This window comes from Schistocerca gregaria, chromosome 1, assembly GCF_023897955.1.
Source record: "Schistocerca gregaria isolate iqSchGreg1 chromosome 1, iqSchGreg1.2, whole genome shotgun sequence".
In the NCBI taxonomy this organism is placed as follows: Eukaryota; Metazoa; Arthropoda; class Insecta; order Orthoptera; family Acrididae; genus Schistocerca; species Schistocerca gregaria.
In genome coordinates this window covers 958,557,769-958,570,904 of record NC_064920.1, presented here as the reverse complement: position 1 = coordinate 958,570,904, position 13,136 = coordinate 958,557,769, and the positions used below count along the sequence as shown (strand labels likewise).

Below are 13,136 nucleotides of genomic sequence, written 5' to 3'. Positions count from 1 at the left end.
AGGCTTTTGACACTGTACCACACAAGCGGCTTGTAGTGAAATTGCGTTCTCATGGAATATCGTCTCTTTTATGTCGGAAAAGTATCGTACAAAATAGAAGTGATTTCTGGCCTTCCCAAAGGTAGTGTTATAGGTCCTGTTCTGTTCTTTATCTGTATTGACGACTTGGGAGACAATTTGATCAGCCGTCTTGGGTTGTTTGTGATTGACGTTGCCGTTTATCGACAAGGTCATAATAAGGTCACAACAGATTGCAAGACGATTTAGGGAAGATATCTGTATGGTGCCAGAATTGGCAATTGATCCTAAATAAAGAAAAGTGTAAGGTCATCCGCATGATTGCTGGAACGAATACTTAAACTTCGGTTACACGGTAAATCGGACAAATTTATAGACCGTGATTACATTTACGAACATATTAAATTGGACGCATAAGAAACGTAGTGGGAAGGCTAACCAAAGACTGTGTTTTATTGGTAGGGCACTTGAAAATGTAACAGATATACTCAAGAATGTGCCCAAGCTACGCTTAGCCGCCCTCTTTTAGAACAATGCAGTGCGGTATGGGACCCTTTTCAGATTTGAATGATAGAATACATCGTAAATGTTCAAAAAAGAGCAGCACGTTTTGTATTAGCGAGAAATAGCGTGAAGGTGCATTGAAATGATACAGAATTTGGGGTGCACATAATTAAAACTACGCGTTTTTCGTTGCGCCGGGATCTTCTCGCGAAATTTCAATCATCAAATGTGTCCTCCGAATGTGAAAATATTTTGTTGACTCCTAGCTGCATAGGGAAGAACGATCACAATTATTAAATAAGGGAAATCAGAGCGCGCACAGAAAGGTATAAGTGTTGGTTTCTTTTTCTCGCTATACGAGATTGAAATAATAGGTAATTGTGAAGGTGGTTTGGTAAACCCTCTGCCAGGCACTTAAATGTGTTTCGCAGAGTATCCATGCAGATGTAAATGTTCAAATAGAAAGATGACCAAGTCGGGAGTTATCATCAGTGAATATCAGTTTCCTACAGGTGAGCAAGAATATATTAAATCTAATATATTATTTTTGTGCCATGGACAGAGCAGAATCGCAATCGGAATATTCAGCATAAGCATCACTGTCACTTACAAAGGCTAAGATAATACATTGGTATCGGTTGTTCTGTGGAATACTGCAACACAGAGATCATAGATACTGGCGGTAATTGTTTCTTAAATGCTGTTTGTCATCCTGCTCTGTTATTGGCCACACAACAGAGGGCTAGTGTTAATGCTATTTGATCACCCCTTCGTAGTTAATATTATCGATAGCTTCTGACGTTGGTTATCTTTGGTTGCAGGATGGCACCACTTTTCTTAGCGGTGTGTGTTTGCTGCATATCCCCCCCCCCCCCCCCCCCCTCCCCGCTTTACTGAGATTTAATTTTGTTTGAACAGTGCTTTCTCGTAGGATTTATGCCTTCGAAATGGCGTTAGTGCACCTGTCGAGATTGTCACCGGATGCGCTCACAGTCGTTTAAACATTTTATAACTTGGAAGAAACAGAGGTTTCACGTTCTGTGCCGATGGGTGTAATGTATTTGTTAGGTTGTGTCAGTAACCTTGTATTATCAGAACACTGTGATCCTTTGGTCCCATTCTTGAGAATGGGATGTTCTCCACTTACCTTCACAGAGTTCGACTTACTATCTGCGAGTGAAAAGTATGATACTACATGTAGTGCTATTAGCTCATATTTAGAATTTTAGATACTCACTCCGAGTCAGGTCCTGTTATCATCAAAATGTTCCACGCGGAGAGTATCTTGCAATGTCGGTTATCGATGTGATGATATTTACAATATGCATTCGTGTCGCTTAAAAATAAAGACTGTATTATCATTATTCAGTTTTAATGATAGGCCAAGAGAAGAAAACTCTCAGTGCAAAGTAGTATTATTGAAATGAGTCCTTGTGTAATTAGTTTAGGCTGCGCGGTCGTGGATGGCCGAGTACACTGGGGTGACAAAAGACATGGGATAGCGATATTCACGCATACTAATAGCGGTAGTATAGAGTAGACAAGGGAAGCAGGTAATTCACGTGACAAGTTTTTTGACGTGATTATGGCCGCACGACGGGAATTAACAGACTTTGAACGTTCAATGTAGTTGGAGCTGCTCGTAAGAGACATTCAGCTTCGGGGAATCGATAGGGAATTCAGTATTCCGAGATCCACTGTGTCAAGAGTGCGTCGTAAATACCAAATTTCAGGCATTACCTCTCATCACGAAAAACGCAGCGGCCGATGGCCTGCACTTAACGACCGACAGCAGCGGCATTTTCGAGGAATTGTTGGTGGTAACAGACAAGCGACTAGGCGTGAAATAGCCTCCAGAAATAATTGTGCGACTAACGTACTCATCATTAGGATAATGCGGCGAATCTTGGCGTTATTGAGCGACCGAAGCGAGTGACTTTGCCAACAGCACGACATCGCCTGCAGCGCCTCTCCTGGGCTCGTGACCGTATCAGTTAGACTCAAGAAAGCTGGAAAACTGTGGCCTGATCACAAGAGTCCCAATTTCAGTTGGTAAGAGCTGATGGTAGGGTTCGAGTGTGGCACAGACCCTACGAAACCATGGACCCAGGTTGTGAACAGGCCATTATGCAAGCTTGTAGTGACTCCCTAATGGTGTGGATTGTGTTTCCATGGAATGCTTGATGTTATGATGAAATTAAGTGGGTCCTCTGATCCATTTGGAACGATCATTGATTGGAAATGGTTATGTTCGACTACTTGCAGCCTTTCATAGACCTCATGTTGCCAAACAACGATGGAATTTTTGTGGATGACACTATGCTGTCACCGGAGCACAGTTGTCCGTGATTAGATTGCACAACACGCTGGACAGTTGGAGAGAATGATTTGGCCATACAGGTCGCCCGACATGAATATCAGCAAACATACACAAAATCCTACGCCGGTAACACTTTCGCAATTGCGGACGTCTATGGAGGCATTATGGCTCAATATTTTTGCCGTGTACTTCCAACGACTTGTTGAGACCTTGCCACGTCGATTACTACGCCAAGCAAATGGAAGTCCCACACGGTATTAGGAGACATTCCAGGATTTTTATCACATCAGTGTACAATATCTTTCACCCGACTCTTGAAAATTATGTGTTAGCGCGAGAAATATCCCTAATTAGTTAGGCAGGAACTTAAAATTCAGTCTTGTTATCCCAAACAAAGTGACAGTCAAATACATATTTAGTATTGTACACAAAATGAAATATCGTTTAACCTTTTTCACTAGATTTAAGACTACAATTTTTTAATAAGTAACATAGTATTGACTGATAATACCTGCCAATCAGCAGTGACTTTGTTTTGATGAAAATGATCATCATTCACCACAACGGCTATTCGATGTACAGTCGCGTAGCTCTAGCAAACATTTATGGATTATCGCATTACAAAGACATTTATCAATATTCATTGCAGACAGCGATTTGTCACTGACCTGTCACCTTTCCACATGTCAAACTTGTTTAAAATGCTGTCATGAATATTAAGATTAAGTTTTAGTTGGAAAAGTAAAGACGACATGCAATTATACAGCAGAAAGATGCAAAGGTAGCGCTGACAGCTGGCATGAAAAGGTGAAGAGGTGGATGTTGCATCAAAGGGAATATATAATATCGCAAGAGAAACTTTCGTATTCTCTTACTATCTTCGAAGGAGAATTCAGTGGAGGTCTGAAAACGTAAACGTATAGCTACGAAACATAGAAATTACAGTTCTTTCACCGTGTCAGATATCACGGATAGAACAAAAGTTTTATCTTGAGCCAGCCTGATTATTTGTTCAAGTTACATGTACGTTCTCTACATACGAATAATTTTATATAACTAACGAGATCTTCCTAAGTACGCCAGGCGTCCCAAGTGCGTCCAGCTTTTGTTTGTATCAGGCTGTACATGAGATGAAAAAATGTGACGTTTATGCCTCATCAGGCTTCATATTCTAAGAACTGCGCAGTCTGGAATGTTTCCAAGAAAAAAATGACATCCACCTACAAATTCTGAAAATATTTCAGAGAAGAGCAACAACGTTATGATGCTCCGTTGCAGAATTAGATAAACACTGAAGCAAATAAACGGACAAAAACCTGTACGTAATATCAATATTTTCCGACAGATTTAGTGATTCAAGTGTTCATGTCTAGTGACCTGCTTTCTATTACGAAAAGAATAAGGAAATTAATGTACAACTTGGTTCATCGTACGTACATTCAGATAAAAAAAACCTGTAGATGATATTAGTATCTTATGACAGATGAAGTGGCTCAAGATTGCACGTGTTGTGACCTACTTTCCGTTAAGGAACGAACAAGTAAATTAGTGATAATATGCAACTTGATTTTTCGTGCGTACATTGCTTTTACTGGAGCACATAAAGAACTAAAAGCCGTCTTGCGTATAGAATATCGGGTCGGTAGGTGACAAAAAAGATAGTGAAAATATACATGATTTCGTTTACTGATCGTAGTATACAGAATTCTTGTACTTTATTTTACTCACAAATTTTACCCTTTCTTTCTTCCGAAAAAGCTAAGAAACTCTGTAATTATAACTACCATTTAAAATGCAGGTCCCTCAGTTTATGAAGTCACTTACAGGAGAGATGGTATACCTGAAAAATATTAAGTGAGGGTTAAAATGTAATACCGCCTAAACAAAACGAAAGCCACTATTTCTGTATACATTATGTATCTAAATAAGAGTAACGCCAAATTTTACCTGTAAGATCTAGTGAACATTTTCACCTCGACTGGACCATGTCTTCATACGGTACAGTATATTCCAAATGTGAAGACAAAGTCAGTATCAAATACATTAAATATGGTGTGGCCTTCAGTCCGAAGTCAGGTTTGATTAGGCCTTGAATGTTTAGCTAAGCTGCTCCATCTCTGCATAACTACTACAACCTGCCCGATCCCCCTCCCCCCTCTCTCCCCATCCACACACACAATCTTAGCAAATTGATCTGCGATGCCTCTTGGTGTTTCATACTAATCGAGCTCTTCTTTTAGTCACGTTGTGCCACAAATTTCATTTTCCGCTACTGATTTGCGATTCATTTTGTCCATATAATCTCAATCATTCTACAGTAGCATCACGTTCAAAAGTTTCTATTCTCTTCCCGTGTATATGACATGTCGTCAAAGTTTCATTTCACTACAAGGCTGCAATCCAAACAGATACCTAGAAAAGATGTTAACAAAAATCTGTTTTCCAGTATCGTTTTTCCTGCTATTGCTAGTCTGCATTTTCTGTCCTCTCTTCTTCATCGGCCATCAATAGTGGTTTAACTGCCCAAATGGCAACACTAATCGACTGCTTTTAATATCTCTTTTCCTGATCTAAATCCCTAGATATACCTGATTTAATTCGACTACATTCCAGTGCCTTTATTTTCATTTTGTTGACGTTCGTCTTACAGTCTCTCTTCAAAACATAAATCATTCCATTCTTGTGTGTTCTAAGCCCTTTTCCGTCTCTGACAGATTCACAATATAATCAGCGAAGTTTAAGGTACTCATTTCTTCTCTCTGAACTCTAATCCCCGTTTCAAAATTTATCTAGATCTGCATCTACATGATTACTCTACCATTCTCAATAAAGTACCTGCCAGAGGGTTCAATGAACCACCTTCAAGCTCTCTCTCTACCATTCAACTTTCGAACGGCGTGCGGCAAGAACGAGCACCTGCACTCCTGGAAATTGAAATAAGAACACCGTGAATTCATTGTCCCAGGAAGGGGAAACTTTATTGACACATTCCTGGGGTCAGATACATCACATGATCACACTGACAGAACCACAGGCACATAGGCAACAGAGCATGCACAATGTCGGCACTAGTACAGTGTATATCCGCCTTTCGCAGCAATGCAGGCTGCTATTCTCCCATGGAGACGATCGTAGAGATGCTGGATGTAATCCTGTGGAACGGCGTGCCATGCCATTTCCACCTGGCGCCTCAGTTGGACCAGCGATCGTGCTGGACGTGCAGACCGCGTGAGACGACGCTTCATCCAGTCCCAAACATGTTCAATGGGGGACAGACGCGGAGATCTTGCTGGCCAGGGTAGTTGACTTACACCTTCTAGAGCACGTTGGGTGGCACGGGATACATGCGGACGTGCATTGTCCTGTTGGAACAGCAAGTTCCCTTGCCGGTCTAGGAATGGTAGAACGATGGGTTCGATGACGGTTTGGATGTACCGTGCACTATTCATTGTCCCATCGACGATCACCAGAGGTGTACGGCCAGTGTTGGAGATCGCTCCCCACACCATGATGCCGGGTGCTGGCCCTGTGTGCCTCGGTCGTATGCAGTCCTGATTGTGGCGCTCACCTGCACGGCGCCAAACACGCATACGACCATCATTGGCACCAAGGCAGAAGCGACTCTCATCGCTGAAGACGACACGTCTCCATTCGTCCCTCCATTCACGCCTGTCGCGACACCACTGGAGAGGGGCTGCACGATGTTGGGGCGTGAGCGGAAGACGGCCAAACGGTGTGCGGGACCGTACCCCAGCTTCATGGAGACGGTTGCGAATGGTCCTCGCATGTACCCCAGGAGCACCAGTGTCCCTAATTTGCTGGGAAGTGGCGGTGCGGTCCCCTACGGCACTGCGTAGGATCCTATGGTCTTGGCGTGCATCCGTGCGTCGCTGCGGTCCGGTCCCAGGTCGACGGGCACGTGCACCTTCCGCCGACCACTGGCGACAACATCGATGTACTGGGGAGACCTCACGCCCCACGTGTTGAGCAATTCGGTGGTACGTCCACCCGGCCTCCCGCATGCTCACTATACGCCCTCGCTCAAAGTCCGTCAACTGCACATACGGTTCACGTCCACGCTGTCGCGGCATGCTACCAGTGTTAAAGACTGCGATAGAGCTCCGTATGCCACGGCAAACCGGCTCACACTGACGGCGGCGGTGCACAAATGCTGCGCAGCTAGCGCTATTCGACGGCCAACACCGCGGTTCCTGGTGTTTCCGCTGTGCCCTGAGTGTGATCATTGCTTGTACAGCCCTCTCGCAGTGTCCGGAGCAAGTATGGTGGGTCTGACACACTGGTGTCAATGTGTTCTTTTTTCCATTTCCAGGAGTGTAATATTTTCTGTGCGAGCCCTGATTTCTCTTATTTTCTCGTGATGATCATTTCTCCCTATGTATACGGGTGCCAACAGAAAGTTATAGCAAACGGAGAAGAAAACGGGTGATTGAAACTTCGTTAGAAGATCCAGTCGCGACGGTAAACGCCTTTATTTTAATGATTGCCACTCCAATTCATGTATCATGTATGCGGCATTATCTTCCCTATTTCGCGATAGTAAAAAGCGAGCCGTCCTCCTTTTAACTCTTTCGATGTCATCTGTCAGTCCTACCTGATGCGGATCCCACACCATGCATCAGTACTCCAGAACAGGGCGGACAAGCGTGGTTAAGCAATCTCCTAAGTAGATCTGTTGCACCTTCTGAATTTTCTGCCGATGAATCCCAGTCTTTAGTTTGCTCTACCCACAACATTATCTGCGTGATCGTTCCTAATTTGTAGGTATTTGTCATTGTAATCTCTAAGTATTTAGCTGAATTTACAGTCTTACATGGCACAACCTTTTACTTTAAAATCCGTGTAGCGTAGAGTATCGCCGTTGCTATCGACGCTTGTATCAATCCTCGTATCGTACAGGCTTTTGTTTGTTTTGGTTATAACAGCTCTGTGGCGATTAGACCGTCAGTGATAGAGGCAATAGACTTCTTGCTACTAATAAAGCGAGTACACCGTTCATTTATTCCATATTTTTACGAGCTTCAAAGAGGAGCGACTGCAGTAATGGATAGAAACTGTGATTGTTGGGTACAGATGCGAGCTGTGTTGATGATCCATCGCTCACAGCTCCAGGCAGCCCAGGCAGTATTGGCTTCCATCACACAGCTTGAGGCTGCTGCCAAGGGGAAGCACTGTGGGAAGTCAGACACGGGTATGCGAGGGACGTCGAGCTCGTCCCACATGTCCCCCGATCAGTCCACTGCTGTGAGTACCGCAGGTAGGCCTGCACAGAGGTTGACCTCTCATCTGTGGTAGAGTTGTGAGATCATTCCAAAGTCTGGCAGGCAGCGAAAGACTTTCCGAATAGCCGATCGTAGGGCCTTCCCACTTCGTTTGACAAACAAGTTTCGGGGCGTTATCCGTGGCTGACGAAATCGTCTACCCTGATCCTGAGGAAACTTCTTGTTTCGCAACGTCTGGGCATTCACAGAGTGTGGGTTTGCTGGTAGTTAGGAGCTCCAACGTTAGGCGTGTAATGGGGCCGCTTAGGAACATGGTTGCCAAGGAGGGGAAGAAGGCCAGTGTGCACTCCGTGTGCATATCGCTGGGAGTCATTCCGGATGTGGAAAGGATGCTTCCGGGTGCCACGAAGAGCACAGGGTGCAGACAACTGCAGGTGGTGGCTCATGTCGGTACCAATGACATGTGTCGCTTTGGGTCGGAGGAGATTCTCTCTAGTTTCGGGCGGCTAGCGGAAATGGTGAAAATTGTCAGTCTTTCTTGCAAGATTAAGGCGGAGCTCACCATCTGCAGCATCGTCGACAGAACCGACTGTGGTCCTTCATTGCAAAGCTAAGTGGAGGGTCTGAATCAGAGTCTCAGGTGGTTCTGTGACGGTGTAGGCTGGAGATTCCTTTTCCACCACCGGGTGGTGGGTTTCCAGGTTCTGCGTAATAGGTCAGAAGTCCACTGTACACAGGAAGCGGCTACACTGGTATCGGGGGCTGTGTGGAAGGGACTGGCCGGTTTTTAGGTTACAGTGTCTCAGGAAACCACAAAAAGGGCGTCCGTCTAAAAGGTGGCAGGTAAAACAAAGTAAGGTAGTTGTAGAAACAATCGGCATTGTAGTTGTAAATTGTCGTAACTGTGTCGGAAAAGAACCACATCTCAATAGAAAGCACTGAATCTCAAAAAGTTGTAGGCACAGAAATATGTTCAGCTGAATTTTTTTCAAACGACCTAAAAGTGTTCAGAAAAGACAGATTAAATACAGTTGGTGGGAGAGTATTTATTGCTGTCAGAAATAGTTTACCTTGTAGTGAAATTGAAGTAGACAGTCCCTGCGAAATAGTATGGGTTGAGGTTATACTTAACAATCGGACTAAACTATTAAATGGATCGTTTTACCGACCCCCGACTAAGAATATATAGTTGATGAACAGTTCAAAGAAAAGTTGAGTCTCTTTTCAAATAGGTATCCCACCCATACAAATATAATCGGTAGTGACTTCAATCTGCCCTCGAGATACTGGGAAAATTTATACGTTCACAGCCGGCGGTAGGCATAAAACTCCATCCGAAGTTGTACTGAATGCTTTTTCAGAAAATTATTTAGAACAATTAGTTCATGAGGCCACTCGAAGCGTGAATGGCTGCGAAAGTATACGTGATCTCTTAGCAAGAAATAATCCTGGACAAATAGGGACCATCATGACGAGTACAGGGATTAACGACCACAAGGCCGTTGCTGCTAGGCTGAATACTGTAACACCTACAACCATAAAAAAGAAACGCAAAGTACGTCTACTAAAAAAAAGCTCTTACCGCCCTTTTAAGAGACAGTCTCTACTCCTTCCGATCTGATCATGTAAGCGTAGAAAAGATGGGAAACAATTTCAAAGCTATAGTATTGGCGGTAATTGAGAGATACATACCACATAAATTAATAAGTGATTGTACTAATCCCCCATGTTACACAAAAGGGGTCATATCACTGTTACAGAAGCAACGAAATAAAAGCAAGCCAAATTTAAAAGAACGCAAAATCCCCAAGACTGGTAAAGTTTTGCAGACGATCGAAATATAGCACCTACTTCAATGCGAGATGTTTTTAATAATTTCCACAACGAAAGTGTGTCGGAATCTGGCAGAAAACAAAGAGATTTTGCTGTTACGTAACACACACCATTGTCAAGAGGCAATCAATATCTTCACTGCTCGATAACAACGGTGAAGTCACTGATGACAGTGCCACTAATGCAGAGTTATTGAACACGGTTTTACGAGACTCCTTCACGGAAGAAGACGAAGTAAATGTTCTTGAATTCCAAACAAGAACAACTGCGAAGATGAGAAACATTGAAGTAGATATCCTCGGTGTAACAAATCCGCTTAAATCACTTAATAAAGGCAAGGCCTCCGGTCCAGATTGTATACCAGTCAGGTTCCTTGCAGAGTATGTTGATACAATACCTCCATATTTAGCAATTATATACAACCGCTCGCAAACAGAAATATCCGTACCTAATGACTGGAAAATTGCTGAAGTCACACCAGTACCTAAAAAAGAAAATAGCAGTAATCCTCTGAATTACAGGCCCATATCACAAACGTCGATTAGCAGTAGGTTTTTGGAACATAGCCTGTACTCGAAGATTATGAATTACCACGAAGAAAACGATTTATTGACATGTAGTCAGCACGGATTCAGAAATCATCATTCTTGTGAAACACAACTAGATCATTATACACATGAAGTAATGAGTGCTATCGACAGGGGATGTCAAATTGCTTCCGTATTTTTAAATTCCCAGAGGGCTTTAGACACCGTTCCTCACAAGCGTCTTCTAAGCAAACTGCGTGCCTATGGAACATCGCCACAGTTGTGGGACTGGATTCGTGATTACCTGTCAGAAAGGTCACGGTCCGTAGAAATAGACGGAAAGGCATCGAGTAAAACAGAAGTAATATCCGGCGTTCCCCAAGGAAGTGTTATAGGCCTTCTACTGTTCCGAACTATATGAATTACATAGGAGAAAAATCTGAGTAGATTATTTGCAGATGGTGCTGTCACGTACCGTCTTGTAAAGTCATCAGATGGCCAAAACGAATTGCAAAATGCTTTAGATAAGATATCTGTGGGGTGCGAAAAGTGGCAATTGACCGTGAATAAAGAAAAATGTGAAGTTATTCACATGAGTTCTAAAAGAACTCAGCTAAATTTCGATTACGTGATTATCCTTGGTTTCTCTTACAGCTTGCTCACTGTGCAGATTGAAGAGTCCTTGGGATAGGCTACAACCCCTTCTCAATTATGTCTTTCTTTTCATGCCTTTCGACTGATTGCAGTCTGGATTTGTACAAGTTCGCTTTCTATATTTTGCCTATGCTATCATCAGATTCTCAAAGAGTTAAGTCCAGTAAAAAGCTATATGTAAGCCAACAGATTCTAAAAACCTAAATTTACCTTTCTTTTAGGGTAAGCCGTAGGGTCAGCATTTCCTAAATCTGTACCTGTATCGCTTTTTAATCCAATCTGACTATACATCAGGTCAGTTACTACCAGCTTTCCAATCTTCTGTAAATGATTCGTGACAGTACTTTAGAACCATGACTTACTAAAATGAAGATTCGGTAGTGTTCATATTTGTCTGCACCTGCCTTATTTGGAATTAGAATCATTACATTCTTCCTGAAGTTTGAAAGTGTTTCCCCTATTTTATAATTCTAATTTTCAGGGCAGAGAGAATTATTTTTCATGGCTGTCTCATCCAAGGTTGTCAGTAAATCTCAGAGATTTTCGTTTACTCTAGTCCCTTATTTCCATTTACGTCTTTCTGTGCTCTTCTCGTAGTATCACATCTCTAATCCCGTCGTCGGTTACTACCTCTTTTATAATATCGTCCTTTCCACTATACAGATCCTTTGGATATTTCTTCCACCGTTCAGCCTCCTCTTCTTTGCTCAGTACTAGGTTTCCATCTTCTTGATAGAGCTGTTTCTCTTTTCTCCAAAGTTCTTTTCAATTTCCCTATACGTAACATGTATCTTTACCCTAGTTATACATTATTGTACAGCCTAGCGTTTTTTTTTCCTCTGCATCAGCTATTTAGTACCTTCTGAAAATCTCGGTTTCTGGATCTTTGCATTTCCTTTCTTCTGTTTCATTTGCTGTAATTTTATATTTTCTCCTTTTGTCAGTTGAAGTCAACGACCGATTTTATCAAGGCATTTCTACTAGCCTGGAAATGAGTTACAGTGTATAATCTGATTCCGAAAATGTCTTATCACAATATCATCAAATTAAGGCCAGTATTTGATATTAGTAGACTTCTCTTGACCAGAAATGCCTTTTTTGCCATAGCGAGTCTGCTTTTGATGTCCCCCTTGCTCCATCCGTCATTGGTTATTTCACTGCCTAGGTAGCAGAATTCGTTATCTTCATTGACTTCGTGACCATCAATCCTGATGTTAAGTTTCTCGCTGTTCTCATTTCTACTACTTCTCATTACCTTCGTCTTTCTCCGATTTACTCTCTAACCATACTGTGTACTCATTAGACTGTTCATTCCGTTCAGCAGATCATTTAATTTCTTCTTCACTTTCACTCAGGATAGCAATGTGATCAGCGAATCGTATCATTGATATCCTTTCACCTTGTATTTTAATTCCACTCCTGAACCTTCCTTTTATTTCCATCATTGCTTCCTCGATGTACAGATTGAAGAGTAGGGGCGGAAGGCTACAGTCTTGTCTTACTCCCTTCTTAATACGAGCACTTCGTTCTTGATCGTCCACTCTTATTATTCCCTCTTGGTTGATGTACATATTGTATATGACCCGTCTCTCCCTATAGCTTACCCCTACTTTTTTCAGAATCTTGAACAGTTTGCACCATTTTATATTGTCGAACGCTTTTTCCAGGTCGACAAATCCTATGAACGTGTCTTGATTTTTCTTTAGCCTTGCTTCCATTGTTAGTCGTAACGTCAGAATTGCCTCCCTCATGCCTTTACTTTTCCTAAAGCCAAACTGATCGTCACCTAGCGCATTCTCAATTTTCTTTTGCTTTCTTCTGTATATTATTCTTGTAAGCAGCTTCGATGCATGAGCTGTTAAGCTGATTTGCGATAATTCTCGCACTTGTCAGCTCTTGCCTTCTTCGGAATTGTGTGCATGATGCTTTTCCGAAAGTCAGATGTTATGTCGCCAGACTCATATATCCTACACACCAACGTGAATAGTCGTTTTGTTGCCACTTATCCTAATGATTTTAGAAATTCTGATGGAATTTTAT

General features: G+C 42.5%; 1 protein-coding gene across 4 annotated transcripts in view; it reads right to left on the bottom strand.

Moving 5' to 3' along the window:
• The window catches only part of LOC126276318 (lachesin), a 1,594,347-nt gene that overhangs the window by 656,714 nt on the left and 924,497 nt on the right, over positions 1 to 13,136 (bottom strand). The gene's annotated exons all lie outside the window — the stretch shown is intronic.